This window comes from Schistocerca piceifrons, chromosome 4 (genome assembly GCF_021461385.2).
Source record: "Schistocerca piceifrons isolate TAMUIC-IGC-003096 chromosome 4, iqSchPice1.1, whole genome shotgun sequence".
In the NCBI taxonomy this organism is placed as follows: Eukaryota; Metazoa; Arthropoda; class Insecta; order Orthoptera; family Acrididae; genus Schistocerca; species Schistocerca piceifrons.
The window spans coordinates 327,604,408-327,627,671 of NC_060141.1; the positions used below are offsets into that span (position 1 = coordinate 327,604,408).

General features: G+C 40.9%; 1 protein-coding gene and 1 non-coding gene across 2 annotated transcripts in view; one reads left to right on the forward strand and one right to left on the reverse strand.

Annotated features, from left to right (window-relative positions):
• LOC124796335 (ER degradation-enhancing alpha-mannosidase-like protein 3) overlaps positions 1 to 23,264 on the reverse strand; it is a 228,558-nt gene that overhangs the window by 146,400 nt on the left and 58,894 nt on the right. The window lies entirely within an intron of this gene.
• Positions 4,411 to 4,484, forward strand: Trnat-agu. The gene has a single exon. It is a non-coding gene; the product is annotated as a tRNA-Thr (tRNA).

Sequence of the window (23,264 nt, forward strand, 5' to 3'; positions counted from 1 at the left end):
CTCAAGGAGTCAGTACACAGAAGAAATGACTCCCCAGGACATGAACTGATGTGCTCAAGAACACAAGATATAGCCATCAGCTCTGCACTGAAAACACTGCAGCCATCGAGCAAGTAATGTGTTCAATATGTCCTCCATGGACATACGTGAAGCCAACGTAACAATGAGCCACGAGCCGTTGGTGTAAACCACTTTTCAAGACCTCGGAGGTGTATGTGAATTGACCTCTAGTATAAGTGGTAAAGGCAAGGACTCCAGTTCAGATAGAAAGGATCGGATGCGAACTGCAATTGTAAGCCCTGATCTGGGCCGCTGATGCAGGAGATGAACTGCCATGGGTGGGAAAAGGAAACAGTAATTCGGATGCACAGGAGAACTATGAACATGTGCAATGTAACTGGCGAGCAGTTGCACACGCCTGACCTGCCATGGAGGAACTCCAGCCTCCGCAGGACGCAGGTCACCGAACTCGTCCTAAAAGCCCCATCGTTAGTCGAACACCACAGTGGTGCACTGGGTTGAGTAAAAGCAACGCTGAGGGCACCGCCAAACCCTTAACCATAGTCAAGGCAGGATTGAACAAGGGCTCTGTAGAGCTGCAGCAGCTTAGAGCAATCTGCACCCCAGTTGGTGTTGCTCAGGCAGCGGAGGGCATTGAGGTGCTGCCAGCACTTCTTCTTAAGCTGACAAAGGTGAATATATCAAGTGAATGAATGAATGAATATGAATTTGTGGCTGAAAACTGGAAGCCATGGGCTAGAGCCCATTACTTCGCCTTGTGGATGGCTTCGTGTAGGCACGGCTCAGTAACACAAGTACTGAAGGAGCAGTACGAAATGCAGAAGTTGTCTGCATATAGAGAGAGTGAGACGGGTAGCCCTACAGCAGCTGCTAGACCATTAATGACCACTAAAAATAGAGATACACTCAATACACAGCCCTGTGGGACCCCATACTCCTGGACATAGGGGGGAACTATGGGAGGCACTTACCTGGACACGGAAAGTATGAAGTGAAAGGAAATTCTGGATAAAAATCTGGAGTGGACCTTGGAGATACCACTCTTATAATGTGGCAAGGATGTCATGTTGCCAGGTCATGTCAAATGCTTTTCGTAAATCAAAGAAGACAGCAACAAGGTGTTGGCATCTGGAAAAGGCTTTTGGATGGCAGACTCGAGAGACACAAGATTATCAGTAGTATAGCGACTCAGGGCGGAAACCGCCCTGGCACAGAGCCAATAGGCCATGTCACTCCAGGACCCAACCCAACTGCTGACACACCATTCGGTCGAGCAGCTTACAAAGAACATTGGTGAGGCTGATAGGCTGATACCTATCCACATCAAGCGGGTTTTTGATGGGTTTGAGCACTGGTATGATGGTGCTCTCTCGCTAGTGCGATGGAAAGATGCCATCGTACCACATCAGGTTGAAGATAACAAGGAGATGTCGCTTGTAGTTAGACGAGAGATGTTTAATCATCTGGCTGTGGATCCGATCTGGCCCAGGAGCTGTGTCTGGGCAATGTGCAAGGGCACTGAGGAATTGCCACTCTGTAAATGGGTCGTTACAGAGTTCACTGTGGTGTGTAGTGAATGAGAGGATTTCCCTTCCATCCGCCATTTGAGAGTGTGAAAGGCTTGGGGCTAATTCTCCAACGCAGAGGTGCTTTGGGACCAATAAAGGAAGATTTGCCCAGTACCACCAAGGGGGCAGATGTATTCTGGTGGCCTGGAGGGCACACTGTTCGTGGCACAGCTTGAGGAACCACTGGTACTTGGGACAGCGATGGTGACATAGCTGCATATGACAACGTCAACTGAATGGGGTGTAATCTTTAAAATTTACATTTAGCCTCTGTGTAGGTCAACTGGTCCAGGATCTTGTAATCCATGATTTTCCGCTCCTTTTGGAGTACTGGGCAGTCTGGTGAGCAGGGGGAGTGGTGCTCTCCACAGTTTATGCAAATGGGAGGAGGCACACATGGAGAATCTGGGTGCAGCGGATGTCCACAGTCTCGACATGTGGCACTGGAAGTGCAGCTGGAAGACGTGCCTGAACTTCCAGCACTTGAAGCACTGCATAGGGGGAGGGACATATGGTTTAACATCACAGCGGTAAACCATCACCTTGACCTTTTCAGGCAATGACTCACCCTCAAAGGCCAAGATGAAGGCACCGGTAGCAACCCTGTTGTCTTTGGGTCCCCTGTAAATGCTCTGGATGAAATGAACACCTCACCATTCTAAACTGGCGTGGAGCTCGTTGTCAGACTGCTGGAGGAGATCGTGATGGAAAATGATCCCCTGGACCATGTTGAGGCTTTTAAGGGGAGTGACAAACAGGAATATCACCCAGCTTGTCACAGGCGAGTAACGCTTGGGTTTGGGCTGGGGATGCTGTCTGAATCAAGACTGCACCATTCTGCATCTTGGACAGCGTTGTCACTTCTCCAACTTATCCTCAAGGTGTTCAACAAAAAACTGAGCTTCATAGATAGAAAGGAGTCCCCATCAGTTCTGTTACAGACTAAAAACTGAGGCGAATATAGCTCTCTCCGTTCTGTAGCCCTACGTTCCTCCCATGGTGAAGCGAGGGAGGGAAACTATTTAGGGTCATACCTGTCAGCACTGTATTTGATCTTGTCCTTCTTAGAAACTGCTGGCGCCGTACGGTCACAAGCAAGAGATGACTTAGTCTGATTCATTGTGGGTCATCCACCCTGATACCACCTACTCTGATCAGGGGCCACCCAGCCACAGCAAAGGCCACCTGGCATGATGACTGTTGCCGGGAGTCTTTATGCCCAGGAAGAAAGGCATCTACCCCTTGACATACTTGTGGAGGTTGCAGCTCAGGCATCAGCAGTGCGATCCCTGTGTTGTCAGAGGGCTACCACCAAATGGGTACACAATGGCCCCACCACAACAGACTGGCTACCATGCTGGATATTGGGCACAGAGAAATCCAATATTGTCATGGGGGTGAAAGAGGACAGGAGACAATGCAAGAAGATGACATACCCCGGAAAATGTCCTCGCCCATATAGTTGAATTGCAGGTGGAGATGCAAAGCCATGGCAAGAGATTCAAGAGATCGAATCTAAGGGCACTATGGATAACTTGTGCACCACGTAAGGCATCCTTCCCCACATGGCCCGCACTTCTGTAGAATTTTGAACGTGGCAGGTCAAACCATAGAATGGGACATGAACTCATAAGCCTGAGAAGTGTGAGACTCCTTTTAGTCACTTCTGACAATAGGCAGGAATACCTCGTGGCTATTCTAACCCCCGGACCCACAGGGGGTTCAGATTTTGTGTTTCAGTTTCCTATTTCATCAGAGTGTGAAACATGTTATGCTACAATGTAGTGTAATGAAAGCATCAAATAAGGATGGAATGTTCTGCCACTGTATGAAGATGACTGTGTCCTTCTGAAGCGTCTAGCCAAAACAACAATGCTGAATGTTTGATTCTCCAATAATAGATAATTTTCCTCCAATTTCAGCTGTTTTTTTCTACCACTAGCATAGGTCTACCACTAGCATAGGGCTGATGGACTGAATAACGAAATGACTGCAAAAAGTCAGTGAGACATCAACACAAAACGAATGGCGCTTGCGCAGGACAGGGGTGACAACAGTTAGTCAAGAGGATAGTGCTCGACACTGGTTCATGCTGTGTGTAAAAATTCATAATCAACACTACTCATTCACTCTGTTACGAACTATCTTAAATGCAGACATACGTTGGGCCACTACTTAGATACGGGAATATGAACTATCTGTAGTTGTCAACAGCAGTTTGATTACCTGTATTATCTCATAAGCTGGTTTTTAACAACTATTTGTATATTTGATAGTCCACTGTTCATGCACTGCCACATCTTTGATATGGCAAATTCTGATGGTAATTTGTGAAACAAATTGTAGCAATAATATATACTAAAATTTGATTTTACACTAGAAAAATTAGAATGCAAGTTCTTTAGACAAGTCAACTTAACTACCATTATCAAATGCAGACAGCAGATAAAAGACTTTAATGCCATCCAGCTTATGTTTCAGCACTGTATCTTTTATCAAGAAATTACAAAGGAGAAGCCAGCTCTCTAACATCAACGGTTAGTTCTCAATGTTTCTTGCAAGTCGGAATAATAAAAACTGAGGCTAATAATTATTTTATGCCACAAATAAACAAAGAACAAAGCAAAGAATGTTAGAGAAAAGTGGGCTATGACGAAAATAGAGGATGTGTACTCATTTTTCACAGCAGTAATTTACAGTGTCAGTGGTAATCTAAAATAAGCAAGCCTGGAGGATATGGGCCAGGACTGGGGATGGGATGGGAATGCTGGTCTGCAGGGGAGCATGCTGAGATACTCTGTGCATTTGTGACAAACACTATGTCCATGTGGCACAGTGGTTAATGCAACTGCCTAGTAAGCAGGAAATCCTGGGTTCAAGTCCCAGTTTGGCACAAATTTTCACTCATCACATATGATTCTGCATAAAGCTGAGATACAGTTGATATCATTAGTTCCTTCCCTTTCCTCTTCTTCTGCCCCACTCACTTTCAATTTACGTGATATACAGGGTGATTCAAAAAGAATACCACAATTTTAGGAATTTAAAACTCTGCAACGACGAAAGGCAGAGCTAAGCACTATCTGTCGGCGAATTAAGGGAGCTATAAAGTTTCATTTAGTTGTACATTTGTTCGCTTGAGGCGCTGTTGACTAGGCGTCAGAGTCAGTTGATGCTAAGATGGCGATCGCTCAACAGAAAGCTTTTTGTGTTATTGAGTATGGCAGAAGTGAGTCGACGACAGTTGTTCAGCGCGCATTTCGAACGAAGTATGGTGTTAAACCTCCTGATAGGTGGTGTATTAAACGTTGGTATAAACAGTTTACAGAGGATGGGTGTTTGTGCAAAGGGAAAAGTTCTGGACGGCCGAGAACAAGTGATGAAAATGTAGCACGCATCCAGCAAGCATTTGTTCGCAGCCCAGGAAAATCGACTCGCAGAGCTAGCAGAGAGCTGCAAATTCCACAATCAACTGTATGGACAGTCCTACGAAAAAGGTTGGTTATGAAACCTGAAAGTCAACTACCTGAGGCGATGGATCGGCCGCCAGGCAGCCCGTGACAGAGCACTTCATCACTGGCCTCCAAGAAGCCCTGATCTTACCCCCTGCGATTTTTTCTTATGGGGGTATGTTAAGGATATGGTGTTTTGGCCACCTCTCCCAGCCACCATTGATGATTTGAAACGAGAAATAACAGCAGCTATCCCAACTGTTACGCCTGATATGCTACAGAGAGTGTGGAACGAGTTGGAGTATCGGGTTGATATTGCTCGAGTGTCTGGAGGGGGCCATATTGAACATCTCTGAACTTGTTTTTGAGTGAAAAAAAAAAACCTTTTTAAATACTCTTTGTAATGATGTATAACAGAAGGTTATGTTATGTTTCTTTCATTAAATACACATTTTTAAAGTTGTGGTATTCTTTTTGAATCACCCTGTATATCCCACACGTGCAGACTTCACGCATCCAAAAGGACACATACTATACATTCAGACAGAAGAAAATGAATAAATAAAAATCTGTGAGTATTGGTCAAAAGTATCAATTTTAATAATACCTTTCCGGTTTTGATAGGTTCAAAACAGTTCAACTCTATGATAATGAATAATACACTTCTCATACCCAACATAACCATGACCCTCTTTTCAAAATTTATCAGTTTTTTGAGCATTTGAAGTCTCCATTTGATCCCTATGTATATTTCACAGTTAATGAAGTTATGCATGGTTTTCTGGGAAGAATTTAATTTTGTGTGTATACGAAAGAGAATCCAGGTAAGTATGGAATAAAATTGTTTGTCGTTTCTCATGCTTCATGTACTAGGACAGAGGTATAAGCAGAGAAAGGGTCACAAGAGCCAAATATTATGGCACTTACGCACAGACTTCTAAAAAATTATTTTCACACAGGTTATACCGTAAGCGTGGATCATTATTACAGATTATCTGCTGCGTTTAATTATTTATCAGAATGCAAGAAAAAGGCATCAAGCAGTTATGTGGTGAACTGATAAGATGTTTGCAATTTACAGTTGTGAAACTGAAACACTAAAATAAGTTCTCATGTTAACAGCAGAGGCAACTGTGTGTGTGTGTGTGTGTGGGGGGGGGGGGGGGGGGGGGGTTACGAGAGGGTGAGGGCAGAAAGAGGGGGGGGGGGTTTATGAGGCACTAATTAAAACAAAACTAAACATAGTTTGGGGTACACTGTTACAAGGTAGGAGTGGATAAACCAGACCTAATAATTGAATACCGTCCTTTCAAGAAAAAACAGTTCATATAGTGGGAGAAATTATTCTTTCATTTGTTTGTGACAGGTTTCACAAAAGCATTCAAGCCTTATAAGGAGAGTGGATATATCCATGAAAGGAAAAACTGTGCCATCTGCAAGATTCTTGTAGAGTTAAGGGATTCTTTTGTGGCACAGCATACAACATAAAGAAATTGTTTGTTGTCCAGGCCTTGGCTTTAGTAGACTATGTGGTAGGCACTCTGCTGGAAGCACACTGCCTAGCAACAAAAAATTATATCCAACAAGAAACTGGAAAGTGTATGTCAATGTATACCAGAGCCAGGAAAAAAATCATCTTGGTGATGTCTTACCTGTGAAGTGCAATTTGTATGCCTGGTGTTTCAAAACATAACACAACAAAGAAAATTATATGCAGTATGGGCTGCACAAGTTTTCTTTCTGGATAAATAATGTTAGTGAAATAAGCTGTACATCTGCCATTTCTAATGTGTTATAATAACATCCTCATCAGAACGTAGATCAAATTTGAAAATTTCACCCAATTGTGTGTGTGTGTGTGTGTGTGTGTGTGTGTGTGTGTGTGTGTGTGTGTGTTTTGGTGCACACGCATCAAATGTGCTCACTAGCATGTTTTCGGGATAATTATTCATGCCACTTTCTGATAGCAATGAAGTTTCAATGTGAAACAGTTAATGTCATACTGCAGCAACTGGGACATTACTAAAGCTGAGTATATTTTAAAACATCTGATTTCTGTAATACACTGTACACAGCTTGTGGTCCGCTAATAACTGTTCTCAATCAAACTTGTCATTGTCCACTTCCTAAAAAGTACCAGTAAAAGAAAATATATTGTTAGTTCCTTGGAATGGAGAGAAGCAGCATCATTATTATATATAACATACCAGTTGGTCATGTTACAAATGGAGACTGGTGACAATAAGAACACTGTGTCCTGCAACAATCTCTGGAGCCAGAGCCCGACTCCCAGCAGTAAAGAATGGTGAGTGAATTTTGAATTTTCAGTGGCGCCTATTTTTTGAGCAACACTGGACAGGAAAAAAGTTATGGGCAGTGACCTTTTTTCTTATTAGAAACTGCATGTGCAAAGTACATATTTAAATAACAATGGCTAGTCGAAATGAATATTATGACATAATTAATGAGGAGGACAGCGTTGGCATGGATGGTATTTTGAATGAAGACTAATTAACAGAGTTCAAATTACAGAATCAACTGAGAATTAAAATTAAAATATAAACATTGAATCACATGAGTTAGTGATAACTGTGTTAATAAGGTAGGATGGGAGGATCTATTAACACAGTTTTTCCAAAAATGAACACTGTTTTGAATAAAAAAATTCATGATAAGAGTCAAAAACTGAACAAGAAACTAGATGATAATAATTAAAAGTTTAGTGCAGATTTAAATAAAACATTGGTTAAAAAGGCAGCCGACATTCGTAATGAGATGCAGGATCAATTTAATAAATGTATGAAGGAATCTAGAGAATCGCTCGACGTAAAACAAGCTGAATTAATGCACGAGGTTAAGCTACTGTCACCAGATAGAAGCAAATGTAAGTCACACACTGGCCAACGTAAACCAAAAACAAGAAACTGTGAAACAAACTCTATTAGACAGTGTAGTAATGAATAACAAGGTCATTCACGCTAAAGACACATTATTAAAAACAAAAACAAAAAAGTTCATTAAAGAAGTGTGGGTGGGCAACAACAATACTCCAATTTAGTATCAAAGGTACAGGAACTGGAACAAACAATTAAGAATGTAAAAGTTTGCAACACCCCAGCTGATACAAAAATAATCCAACAAGAAATAGATAATGCTAAAGCAATTGTTGGTGGAGCAAGACAACAAATGGCATTACAGAAAATAGAGAAGATAGCACTGATTAGGAAATTAAACACAACGGCTTAGTGAAACCAATCACATATGAAGTTGGAGGTTATGTGCCGATGCTACGACATTTCCAGTCTTCAAAAGCAAAGGATGAAATCGGGACATTTCTCCAATATTACTTGGGAACATTTAGAATGTGAAAGACAGTGCATTCAAATTCCAGATCTCTCATTTTTCTGAACTTTGATGGGCAGGTCCTCAGTTGGCAAGCTCTATACTGAAGACTGCCACTTTGTTTCAGATCATAATGGTACACCCGTGTTTCATCACTTGTGATGATACTATAAATGTTGTTGTAGCATACTTCCTCATATTTCTCAAGTGTAAAATGACATCAGTCCATTAGTGTGTGTTTTGAGCTTCTGTCTGGGTATCTGGTACCCACTGAGTAGTTCTCTTGGTTACACCTAAACAATCGTAAAAGATGGTCTGTGGTGCTGTCGATCCAATATTTAGGGTCCCTACAATGTCACATAATGTGAAACATGAATCATGTTTGATGATTTTTCCTCAGAGTATTAATGTTTTCTTGGCTCACTGCCATTGCTGAGCGAGTGGGAGAAGATTCACCTTCAGATGACTTCCCCCTCTTTGAAAGTTCATGAAAACAATTTTTAGTGGGGACTATAAAGGGCAGACTCGCCAAAAACAGATACCAAAGAGGGGTGCCATTCTTTCGCTTCTTTTTGTAGTCATCATATGAGGTGCATTCAAGCTCTAAGGCCTCCGATTTTTTTTCTAATTAACTACTCACCCAAAATCGATGAAACTGGCATTACTTCTTGACGTAATCGCCCTGCAGACATACACATTTTTCACAACGCTGACGCCATGATTCCATGGCAGTGGCGAAGGCTTCTTTAGGAGTCTGTTTTGACCACTGGAAAATCGCTGAGGCAATAGCAGCACGGCTGGTGAATGTGCGGCCATGGAGAGTGTCTTTCATTGCTGGAAAAAGCCAAAAGTCACTAGGAGCCAGGTCAGGTGAGTAGGGAGCATGAGGAATCACTTAAAAGTTGTTATCACGAAGAAACTGTTGCGTAACGTTAGCTCGATGTGCGGGTGCGTTGTCTTGGTGAAACGGCACACGCGCAGCCCTTCCTGGACGTTTTTGTTGCAGTGCAGGAAGGAATTTGTTCTTCAAAACATTTTCGTAGGATGCACCTGTTACCATAGTGCCCTTTGGAACGCAATGGGTAAGGATTACGCCCTCGCTGTCCCAAAACATGGACACCATCATTTCTTCAGCACTGGTGGTTACCCGAAATTTTTTTGGTGGCGGTGAATCTGTGTGCTTCCATTGAGCTGACTGGCACTTTGTTTCTGGATTGAAAAATGGCATCCCCATCTCATTCATTGTCACAACCGACGAAAAGAAAGTCCCATTCATGCTGTCATTGCGCATCAACATTGCTTGGCAACATGCCACACGAGCAGCCCTGTGGTCGTCCGTCAGCATTCGTGGCACCCACCTGGATGACACTTTTCGCATTTTCAGGTCATCATGCAGGATTGTGTGCACAGAACCCACAGAAATGCCAACTCTGGAGGCGATCTGTTCAACAGTCATTCGGCGATCCCCCAAAACAGTTCTCTCCACTTTCTCGATCATGTCGTCAGACCGGCTTGTGCGAGCCCGAGGTTGTTTCGGTTTGTTGTCACACGATGTTCTGTCTTCATTAAACTGTCGCACCCATGAACACACTTTTGACACATCCATAACTCCATCACCACGTCTCCTTCAACTGTTGAATTTCAATTGGTTTCACACCACGCAAATTCAGAAAACGAATGATTGCACACTGTTCAAGTAAGGAAAACGTCGCCATTTTAAGTATTTGAAACAGTTCTCATTCTCGCCGCTGGCGGTAAAATTCCATCTGCCATATGGTGCTGCCATCTCTGGGACATATTGACAATGAATGCGGCCTCATTTTAAAACAATGTGCATGTTTCCATCTCTTTCCAGTCTGGAGAAAAAAAATCTGAGGCCTTAGAACTTGAATGCACCTCGTATATCACTGCATGAAAATCCCGGCATGACAGATCCATCTTGCACTGTGCCTGACTCGCACTTGCTGCATCTTCTGTCATGGGGGGTAGCCATGCCGTCTGAGGCACCTTGCCATGATTCATGTGGCTCTACCCATCAGAGGTTTGAGTCCTCCCTCGCCATGGGTATGTGTGTTGTCCTTAGCGTAAGTTAGTTTTAAGTTAGATTAAGTAGTGCATACACCTAGGGACAGATGACATCAGCAGTATGGTTCCATAGTAACTTACCACAAATTTCCAATTTCCTGCGTCTTCACTCACCGTTCACAGCATAGTTTGAAATCCAATGAACTAGTGTATATACATTTTTGTGTACACAGAAATTTTCTTGGGAGTTTGTATAAGGTCATGTAATAGGGCTATGAGAAGCTGGATGTTCCTTCTATGATACTGCAGAAAGACTTGGCAGGAATGTAGCCACTGTACATGACTGCTGGCAGTGGTGGTCACAGGAATGTATGGTTGCAACAAGATTTGTCTCCATACCATACCGTCATATTCAGCGTATGGCTCTGTCACATCATACAGCACCTGCAGCAGCAATTTGAGAAATAGGTGGCACCACAGTGACACAACGAACTGTTACAAATCTATTACTTCAGGGACTGCTCCATGTCACACACCCTGCACGTGAATTCCACTGACCTCAATCCACAGCCATTTGCAATTTCAGTGGTTTTAAGCAAGAGCTCATTGGAGGGCAAGATGGGGACCTGTTGTGTTTTCTGATGATAGCTGATTCTGCCTCAGTGCTAGTGATGGCTGTGTGTTGGTAAAGAGGAGGCCAGTTCAGGTCCTGCAACCAACCTGCTTGCGTGCTACACACACTGGACCTGCACCTGGAGTTGTGATCTGAAGTGCAATTTTGTATGACAGCAGGAGCATTCTCGTGGTTATCCCACTCACCCTGACTGTAAATTTTTATATGAATCTGGTGATTCGATCTATTATGCTGCCATTCACGAATTGCATTTCAGGGGGGTGTTCCCAACAGGATAATGTTCACCCACATACACCTGTTGTAATCTAACTTGCTCTACATAGTGATGAATGATGTCTTGGCCTGCTCGATCACCAGACCTGTCTCCAAGTGAGCACACATGGCACATCATCAGTTGACAACACCAACATCATCAACAAACAGCATTAACTATCCCTTTAATGAGTGACCATGTGAAACAGGATTGGAACTGACATCCAGCACCTGTACAACACAATGCATGCACATTAGTATGCTTGCATTGTACATTATAGTTGTTACATTGATTATCAATGTACCAGCATTTTATATTTGCAATGGCTTATCTCGCATTAACGTGTGATCTTGCGATGTTAATCACTTACACATGTTACCAAGACAAATGAATTCCCAAAATTTCATTAATCTACATTGACTTTTTTTGTGATTGGATTTTTTTTCTGCCTATGTACTCCTGTCAAATTCAGTGCTATTTTGTGCAGATTTTATATCTTTTTTTCTAAATTTGATGTGTTTTTTGGTAAATTTTGTGCTTTTTTTTTGTCAACTTTGGTGTTATTAAGTTTTGTCATATTTGGTGGTTTTCTTGCCAAATGTAGTGGTGGTTTTTTTTTTTGACAAATGTGGTCTTTTTTGCCAATTTTGTCATCATTTGATGTCAAATTCATTTTTTTTTTTTTTTTTTGTGGTCAAGTCTGATGTTATTTTTCTAAAATTAGTGAAGGTTTTTTTTTGCCAAATTTTTGTCACTTTTGGTTTCATTTGGTGCTATTTTTGTGGTCACATCAAGTTTGTTACTCAGTAAATAAACCATTATTTTAAAACAACACCCTTACAGAGTGTAGAAGACAAAATGCCATATTAGCATTCAATAATCATCAGTTATCATTATTAGTAAATTGCCATCCTCAGAATTATAATGTTTTTAAAGCGCAAAATTAAAATTTTTTTGTGAAAACTCTTAAAACTCATCAATTTCCTACAGTTTTGCTAAAAACTGATAATTTCACATTATTTCTCATGCTATCATTTTTGTAAAATTTTCCTGTCCCTATTCATAATGCATTTACAGTGCATACGGCTTGAGCTCTAATGGAAATTGGTGAAATGCAATGAGTAATTAGGATAATGAATAAGAGGCACTACATTGGCAGGGTGTGGATATGTTGAGAATTTAGGTCTGATGGGAGGTGTGCTAGGGTAGTCCGCACAGTTGCAATGACCACTGTATCCAGATGGCTTAGTGGTCAGAGCACATGCCTAGTAAGCAAGAAATCCAGGTTTGAATCCCCATCCAGAACAAATTTTTCAACTTTCACCATTGATTTTGATCAATGCCCACTCACATCAACGTCTGTCTTTCCTTTGTGTTTCACGTATTGTGTATTTAACTTGGAAATATTATACATGTTATGTATAAACTTTATTAATGATGTAGTTACTGTCAAAATTGACACCGATGACCATTGATATTTCAATAAAGTTTGCCAAGAAAAGCTGAAGAATCATGAAATAATTATTGTTGTTATGTGACTATGTAATACGTTGATTTGAGACCTGAGCTTCTCCTGATGTATACAATCTCAAGTAACTTACGGGAATGCAGCCAGAGCACATTGCAAGGGAATTTAAAATCTTGCTTTGCATGAACACAGATTTTGGATGGTCACACTGACTAGTACGTTTTCAGGATAATTATTCCTGCCACACTCTGGGAGTCATACAGCTTTGGTGCGAAACAGTTAATGTTGTATCGTGGTATGCAGGACATTATTAAAGCTGAGGGTATTTAAAAACGTTTGGTATGAGTAATGATTTCTTAAAACGTAGAATGTGATTTTCTAATAACAATTTTCACTTGAACCCGTCATTGTCTGCCTCCTAAAAAGCTCCTTGTAGAGGAGACAGGCAGTATCATCATTTAATATAGAACACAAGTGGTCATATCATAATGTGTCACACCTTTCTTGCAGCCAAGCCAATATACAGTTTCTAATATGACCTGTATCACATGGAACATTTTCTTTGATAGACACATACTCATACATTAAATTGCTTCAAAGGTTCTCAGGTAATTGGTGCATACCATTATGTCCCAACATCTCCATTATTCTCATATAAAATATAATTTAGCTCTGAATACCAGTAATTCATTTCTAAAATGTATCCTAAAGGTGCAATCTGGGAAAATGACTGAACATTTACCCATTTCACACACATTCAAAGATAGCGTATGTATACTTGTGCTTATATTGTATTTCATACAACAGAGTTTGAAAATTAGTTTTTGAATGCTTTTGTTTTTTAAATTTGAAACAGTAAACTGTCCAGGACATCCGCGATTAGTACCAGATATTACTGGATGGTTAATTCATTTACAGAAATAGTTATTTTGTAGGGAACCGAAGGTAAAATTATCTTATACACTGCCTGACAATAAAAGTCAAGCACCCACAAGGGGAGGAGGAAACAAAATCAAACTTCATGGATTGAGCAGGTATGTGATTTTATTTGAGTTATTAAATAATCAAGTCAAATTTATGAAGACTTGGCAGTAGGAGCTGACTTATCAGTATTATCTCCGTTTGGCCTGGATGCACACACTGATTCGATTGCAAAGAGTGTCAAAGCCGCTGTATCCTCTCCTGAGGTGACCTGGCCCACAACTGTTATAAATGATCCTTGATATCCTGGATACTGGCAGAGGGAAGTAGCTGACACCCAAGCTGGTACCACATGTCATACTAAGCTGGTACCACATGTCATACTACGTTTTTAGCAGTTCTTAAACCAGAAGTCTGGTGACAATAGGATTACCTGAGTTTGAAACAGCAGAGTTTTTCAACCTTGGAATGTGCCTATGGCAGTTCCCCACCAATGGATTTCAAACTATGCTGTGAACGGTGAGTGAAGACGCAGGAAATTGGAAATTTGTGGTAAGTTACAATGGGACCATACTGCTGATGTCATCTGTCCCTAGGCTTATGCACTACTTAATCTAACTTAAAACTAACTTATGCTAAGGACAACACACATACCCATGGCGAGGGAGGACTCAAACCTCTGATGGGGAGAGCCACATGAACCATGGCAACTTGCCTCAGACTGCATGGCTACCCCCCGTGGCAGAAGACGCAGCAAGTGCGAGTCAGGCACAGTGCAACATGGATCTGTTATGCCAGGATTTTCATGCAATGATATATGATGACTACAAAAGAAGCGAAAGAATGGCACCCCTCTTTGGTATCTGTTTTTGGCGAGTCTGCCCTTTATAGTCCCCACTAAAAATTGTTTTCATGAACTTTCAAAGAGGGGGAAGTCATATGAAGGTGAATCTTCTCCCACTCGCTCAGCAATGGCAGTGAGCCAAGAAAACATTAATACTCTGAGGAAAAAATCATCAAACATGATCCATGTTTCACATTATGTGACACTGAAGGGACCCTAAATATTGGATCGACAGCACCACAGACCATCTTTCACGATTGTTTAGGTGTAACCAAGAGAAATACTCAGTGGGTACCAGATACCCTGACAGAAGCTCAAAACACACACTAATGGACTGATGCCATTTTACACTTGAGAAATATGAGAAAGTATGCTACAACAACATTTATAGTATCATCACAAGTGATGAAACACGGGTGTACCATTATGATCTGAAACAAAGTGGCAGTCTTCAGTATAGAGCTTTCCAACTGAGGACCTGCCCATCAAAGTTCAGAAAAATGAGAGATCTGGAAAGAAGATTTTGGACACTTTCTTCACAAAGGTGGTCATCTCACATCTGTGACCTGACACACACATTGCACAGTCAATGCTGAGTGGTATGTGACCAAATGTGTGTCAAAAATCATTGCCACAGAGGACACAGCACCCAAAGACAGAGTGTTGGCACCTTCCTCAGCATCATGACAATGCCTCAGCACAGATGGTCTGGACAGATGACTGCCAGATCAATAGATTTCTTGGAGAAGAAAAAAATGTCAGCATTACCACACCCACCCTATTAGCCTATCCTGGCCCAAGTGATTTCTTCCTGTTCCCAAAGACTAAGGAAAAAAATTCATGAGCAGTGTTTTTCATTCAAGAGGCTATTGCAGCACACAACAGTACTCTAATTGACTTCTCTAACGAAGCTTCGACTGAAGCATTTTCGAAGGCATACCTGATGGCTCCCTACACCACGATGTCAGGAATAATACCACTTGCCTCCCCAAACATTAGATAAATGGGACCTCTCCCCAGGCTACTTCCATACTCCCCAATGACAGCCTTTCAATGTTGTGCAGAGCTGTGATTTACCACTGAACACAATGTAATGCCATTCATCAGCAGTCCTTGCTTGAAAGTAGATGTAAGTGGTGTTGTTACAGCAGCCTAAATATACAATGGTAATTTCATAGTCTGACTGCTGCTAATCTCTGACCAATGGTACAGGATGACACTGAGTGTCAATGGGAGTTCGCAGCTTGTTTTCAGATGTCAGGTGTAGACGTGAAGAGGTGTGGTGGTCAGAGGTGTTCAATTGGTGCCTTGATGCAGAATATGCCTACCCTCACGTTCACAAGCAGTCCAACATTGAGCCCCTGTCACATCCAAATGTCTCACAAATCTGGGTACCACATAATTCAACGCGCCAGCGAAATAGTAACCCACAATTAAGTACCATTCAAACGTTGTTTCACATGAGTAAGCATTATGTTATGTCCTTCTAGTGATCACTCAGCATCTGATGCTGTTCATGCCCCTTATATACCATACTAGGCCTAGTAACTACAATAAAAATTAACACCACTAGTACACTCTGGCAGACATTTCACCTGTCACAAAGAATTGTAACTAATTGTTCATGTTCAATCCGATGTAGTAATTGTGTATGAAGTTACACTGACATCTGACCATGTGTTCTGCGTGGTCCACGCTTTTTGTAAGGCAGTAAATATACATGACTGGGCAATACAGCAGCTGAAGGAAGATAACCGCATGCCAAAAGTTTTTCACAGCAGAGAGATAGCACATGAGTTGGTGTGTTGGGTTCAATGAAGAATCTGAGAATAGTGCTGGTTATACATGAAACTAGCTGCCCGATTCTGTCATAGTAAGCATCAAACATTGGTTGTATATATGATAGAAACAGAAAATGCACCTGTCATGTAGCTGGGATCACAGGAAAGTTCTTTAAAATTTCAGTGGACAAAATGTGTTTTTCTGATGTTACAAACTTGAATAATTTTAACTATAAATCACTTTGTAGGACCATATCTTCTGTAACTAGTTTGCTTTACCGTTAGATGTAACAGAAGAAACTTCCTGCATTGTTGAAATTGGAAAAATGCACTTTATTCTTGGATACAGTAAAATAAAACAGATTTATTAACTGAAAACTCTAAACCAATTTTGTATGTCCAACCATCAAGATTTTTAACATACGGAAGGACATTAATATATACTCTAAAGAGCAACTTAATTAGAAATAGCTGTGTTGGAGAAGAACTGTTCCTGTTGGCACAGTGAATGGACTATTTCAGTGACTGAATATTGGATGTTATCCAATCTTGTACAGGCTGTCAGCACAATAGCTGAGCAAATGACAGGTGAAATGTGTATATCAGAAATTTAATTGTGGATAGATAATGGATGTCCAATGCAGAAGTCACTTCATCTCCAGGGTTGTGCAAGCACAAGGTGGTCTTATATTCACAGATTAAACAATTGCTGCTGATGTTAACACTTTTACATTGTTTGATAGAGTATATACGAGCAGTCTTACATTTACAGATGGAGCTTTGGCTACTGAGGTGACATGCAGATTTCTTTCAAAGAATTCGGAAGGGTGGGGCAGGGTAGGTAATACTTGCATTCGAACATGCTCAAGATTTCCCGATATGCCAAAGTGCTCCATACAGAACTGACATCACTTGAACAATCATGTGACCTTTTACTCTCATGGTACTAGTGGAAGGGATATGCCAGAGGCTGCGGACTAGTCACTACAACAGTCTATTGCACTGCTCAAAATACGACAATTTTGTGAAACACAGGATGAAAAAAGCATTAAGTTTTATCACCTTATAAACTCTTGTTGTGTTTGAGCAGATAAAAAAAAAAAATAGAAAAAGAAAATTCTCCTACATGTACGGATATGACAATTATACAAACATAAATGCTGCTTTTTAAGTAAAGGTAACACTCAAACCTAAAAATGTTATCCTTCAAAAAACATTACTTGACTCTGAACCCAGATCAATATTTTATTTGATTATGAGAGACTGGAATGATTTACTATGTGGGTCAAAAATGAAAAATTCGGTTGCTGTTCACAGACTAGAATATTGGATAAAAATGTTACCAAATTTTAATAAGCTCTAGAACATGAAGGTGACACCCAGATGAAACAAGTTGTTGTTGTTGTTGTTGTGGTCTTCAGTCCTGAGACTGGTTTGATGCAGCTCTCCATGCTACTCTATCCTGTGCAAGCTTTTTCATCTCCCAGTACCTACTGCAACCTACATCCTTCTGAATCTGCTTAGTGTATTCATCTCTTGGTCTCCCTCTACGATTTTTACCCTCCACGCTGCCCTCCAATACTAAATTGGTGATCCCTTGATGCCTCAGAACATGTCCTACCAACCGATCCCTTCTTCTGGTCAAGTTGTGCCACAAACTTCTCTTCTCCCCAATCCTATTCAATACTTCCTCATTAGTTATGTGGTCTACCCATCTAATCTTCAGCATTCTTCTGTAGCACCACATTTCGAAAGCTTCTATTCTCTTCTTGTCCAAACTATTTATCGTCCATGTTTCACTTCCATACATGGCTACACTCCATACGAATACTTTCAGAAATGACTTCCTGACACTTAAATCAATACTGGATGTTAACAAATTTCTCTTCTTCAGAAACGCCTTCCTTGCCATTGCCAGCCTACATTTTATATCCTCTCTACTTCGACCATCATCAGTTATTTTGCTCCCCAAATAGCAAAACTCCTTTACTACTTTAAGTGCCTCATTTCCTAATCTAATTCCCTCAGCATCACCCGACTTAATTAGACTACATTCCATTATCCTTGTTTTGCTTTTGTTGATGTTCATCTTATATCCTCCTTTCAAGACACTGTCCATTCCATTCAACTGCTCTTCCAAGTCCTTTGCTGTCTCTGACAGAATTACAATGTCATCGGCGAACCTCAAAGTTTTTATTTCTTCTCCATGAATTTTAATACCTACTCCGAATTTTTCTTTTGTTTCCTTTACTGCTTGCTCAATATACAGATTGAACAACATCGGGGAGAGGCTACAACCCTGTCTTACTCCCTTCCCAACCACTGCTTCCCTTTCATGTCCCTCGACTCTTATAACTGCCATCTGGTTTCTGTACAAATTGTAAATAGCCTTTCGCTCCCTGTATTTTACCCCTGCCACCTTTAGAATTTGAAAGAGAGTATTCCAGTCAACATTGTCAAAAGCTTTCTCTAAGTCTACAAATGCTAGAAACGTAGGTTTGCCTTTCCTTAATCTTTCTTCTAAGATAAGTCGTAAGGTCAGTATTGCCTCACGTGTTCCAGTGTTTCTACGGAATCCAAACTGATCTTCCCCGAGGTTGGCTTCTACTAGTTTTTCCATTCGTCTGTAAAGAATTCGTGTAAGTATTTTGCAGCTGTGACTTATTAAACTGATAGTTCGGTAATTTTCACATCTGTCAACACCTGCTTTCTTTGGGATTGGAATTATTATATTCTTCTTGAAGTCTGAGGGTATTTCGCCTGTTTCATACATCTTGCTCACCAGATGGTAGAGTTTTGTCAGGACTGGCTCTCCCACGGCCGTCAGTAGTTCCAGTGGAACATTGTCTACTCCGGGGGCCTTGTTTCGACTCAGGTCTTTCAGTGCTCTGTCAAACTCTTCACGCAGTATCAAATCTCCCATTTCATCTTCATCTACATCCTCTTCCATTTCCATAATATTGTCCTCAAGTACACTGCCCTTGTATAGACCCTCTATATACTCCTTCCACCTTTCTGCTTTCCCTTCTTTGCTTAGAACTGGGTTTCCATCTAAGCTCTTGATATTCATACAAGTCGTTCTCTTATCTCCAAAGGTCTCTTTAATTTTCCTGTAGGCGGTATCTATCTTACCCCTAGTGAGATAGGCCTCTACATCCTTACATTTGTCCTCTAGCCATCCCTGCTTAGCCATTTTGCACTTCCTGTCGATCTCATTTTTGAGACGTTTGTATTCCTTTTTTCCTGTTTCACTTACTGCATTTTTATATTTTCTCCTTTCATCAATTAAATTCAATATTTCTTCTGTTACCTAAGGATTTCTACTAGCCCTCGTCTTTTTACCTACTTGATCCTCTGCTGCCTTCACTACTTCATCCCTCAAAGCTACCCATTCTTCTTCTACTGTATTTATTTCCCCCATTCCTGTCAATTGCTCCCTTATGCTCTCCCTGAATCTCTGTACAACCTCTGGTTCTTTTAGTTTATCCAGGTCCCATCTCCTTAAATTCCCACCTTTTTGCAGTTTCTTCAGTTTTAATCTACAGGTCATAACCAATAGATTGTGGTCAGAGTCCACATCTGCCCCTGGAAATGTCTTACAATTTAAAACCTGGTTCCTAAATCTCTGTCTTACCATTATATAATCTATCTGATACCTTTTAGTATCTCCAGGGTTCTTCCATGTATACAACCTTCTTTCATGATTCTTAAACCAAGTGTTAGTTATGATTATATTGTGCTCTGTGCAAAATTCTACCAGGCGGCTTCCTCTTTCATTTCTGTCCCCCAGTCCATATTCACCTACTATGTTTCCTTCTCTCCCTCTTCCTACACTCGAATTCCAGTCACCCATGACTATTAAATTTTCGTCTCCCTTCACAATCTGAATAATTTCTTTTATTTCATCATACATTTCTTCAATTTCTTCGTCATCTGCAGAGCTAGTTGGCATATAAACTTGTACTACTGTAGTAGGTGTGGGCTTCGTATCTATCTTGGCCACAATAATGCGTTCACTATGCTGTTTGTAGTAGCTTACCCGCATTCCTATTTTCCTATTCATTATTAAACCTACTCCTGCATTACCCCTATTTGATGAAACAAGAAGGAAAGTTAATCTAGAATGATATGTCTAACAAACAAAATAATTAATATTAAACTGTAATTGTTGTCGCAAGAATAAATTATTGCAGCAGGGCCCATCGTGACGATAGTACCAACAGACATCAATAGATGGGGGGGATGAGCGAAGATTGGAAACTGGACTGAACCACGGTCGCAATCTTTTATTTATGGATTAGTTGTTCTTATTACATACGACTTGCACACTAGAAGATACTGCAGTCCATGTTCCACAGTTGCTCACGTACAGCACTAAGGAAGGGATGGAGGGGGAACACTGACACCAGCTTGGCTGAAAACTAGGACGAGTTCGAAGAGAGGAGTAGCGCATGAGCAGCATATTATGCCACAGTGCCAACCACGTACTTTGACCTTTTAGGAACATCTACCATGCTTAAACTGCAGTTTGCCTGGATCTAGTTGTTGTCGGAACTGCATTGACTTTAAAATTTGACGAGTACTTAACAACAGTACTTATTTCTGCGGGAGATGGTTAAAGTCTAGATAGAGGCCTGTGGTATACTTATGTGTTTCGTACTGCAGTGTCATCGACACTAACTGTGATGTATGATGGAGGTTGTGTCAGTTATGCAGCCAATGAGAGAGCAACAGGCAGACAATGTGTTTGAAACCAAGAGACATTGTAAGAATCTCACATCCATGTAGAGGTAAAATCTGATACATATCCAGATAAAAATAGCTGTTTTCTCAGGTCCCACAATAACCACAATCTGAGAAACTGCAACACATTCAGAAGAAATAGCCTAATATTTGTGACAAAGAAGATATAAATTTCACAGCTGAGCTATTAGGATGATGGTGATCAAAAATAGTGTACCACGGATAATAGGATTATTAAGCAAAAAAGGCAGGTTAGTCCACAAATAAATGTAAACCATTCCCTTTCATTTACTGTATTTCTCCTAGTATTATCAAGAATGTAGACACTCAATAAACGGCATAAATTTGAATTGGTAAAATGTTAGCTTTCTAGCTTGCTACTGTACGTCAGTAAAACATTTTGCAATTTTTATTAGTCAGAATAAGTTAAAAATGAATTTTTCTCACAAACCTTCTTGAAAAATGCGAGTTGTCTTATACTCGGGTAAATACAGTAATTGTTGTTGGCAACATCATGCACAGTAACATAGGACTAATGGAGAATAGTGTAACAATCACTCACCGATTTGTTATTGGCAACACTCATTTACGAACAGAAATAAAACTACAGCATGAGGAACTGGAAGTTTCAAGTCAGCATTAGTACTGCTACCCACCACATTTCAAAGGGTATATAAAATAACTCGATTACAATAGAAGTGAGAAAAATTCAAGGCACACTTTTGCACATGCCAATGGAAAAGCACAAATACTTCAAAATCATCATGAAACGATGTGTGTCACTTACCAGCCAGGCTTTGTTCAAGGAAACTGTGGAGTCATTTTTATGTGAGAGATTTTTAAATGGAATGAAATGGGGCCCCTGATGCTTATCTTATTATCCAACAATATAAGAGCCTGTCACAGTATGTGACTGGAACTATTCATTTACAGCAGCAAGGAAATATACAGCACCACCAAATCTGAATTGTGTTAGAATGGCTTGAGGAACCATCAATGAGCGTGAGTTTGCTTGGTTGGTACACAGGTCACAGACTTCAGTTCCGTGGAAAATACCTGATATTCCATCAAATGTTTGCCCTTGGATTGAGCTCCAACCAATCTCACTGTTTAGTGGGAGGGAGGGAGTTGGGGACAGAGGGAGGGAGGGGGTGCAGTTCAGCTGTCCATGAAACAAAATTTTGCTGCCACCATACCAGGTCAAGAAGAAGTGCTGCATGGTATAATGGTGTGCACTTAAGAAGGCGGGTGGTAGTGCAACGCGCTGTGGCAATGTGCAGTGTACCACGGTGCTCCAGTCAATAGCGTCTTTCTGCAAGTCAGCCTGTAGCGTGTGCTTGATTTTCACATTAATTTATATCTGGTGGGGTTATGTAGACACTGTAGTGTTGATTATTGGTGACATAACTCACACGATTTGTGTTACATTAAGAAGTGACAGCAGCCATTTTACAATCATAGAAATTCTGTTGTTTGGCATCACAAGCAGAAGCAGCAGTCCACAGCAGCTCTCACCCCAGTGTTACCAGTTACCAAGTTAGGCAACAGCTGGAGTGTGTTGTGGGGGACAGGGACAGAGAACTCACTGGTGACACCACAAAGTATTCTCCATCTCTCTGCACAGAACACATCACACAGCCACATTCTTGCGTGCACAACACTATATCTAATAAGTGTGTCTGATTCATTTGCTTATGTATGTAATGAGTATGGCATTGTTCATATTAAATAGATGTTATGCTACCATCTGCAAGTTTGCTGTTTACTTACAATACTCCCTTGAGAGATGCTGCTTCCTTAGGAGAACAGTTGTCACTAACCCCACATTGTTTAGGGAAAACAAGTGGTTTTACTCCCTATGTCAGAAAGTTCCAGGACAGTTTTTTTCTGAGTTTGAAATACTATAAAGGAACAAATGTTGTTTTTATGTTACCTGGTATGTGTGTGTCCTTGAAAGGACCTTGGCCATGCTTCCATGCTACTAGATGGCAGGGCTGTGCTTAGCAACACACTGTTTGGGTTTCTGGTGCATTAGTAATGGTGACACAAGGAATACTGGTTGTGAGCAAAGAGGAACATTAGTATTTGCGTTAAGCTCAAGAAAACCCCTAGTGAAATGTGGACAATAATTAAGCACACATATGCAAGCGAGGCACTTCCAAGAAGTTGTGTTTTCAGTGGCACTAAACGTTTTATGAAGCCAGAGATCCAG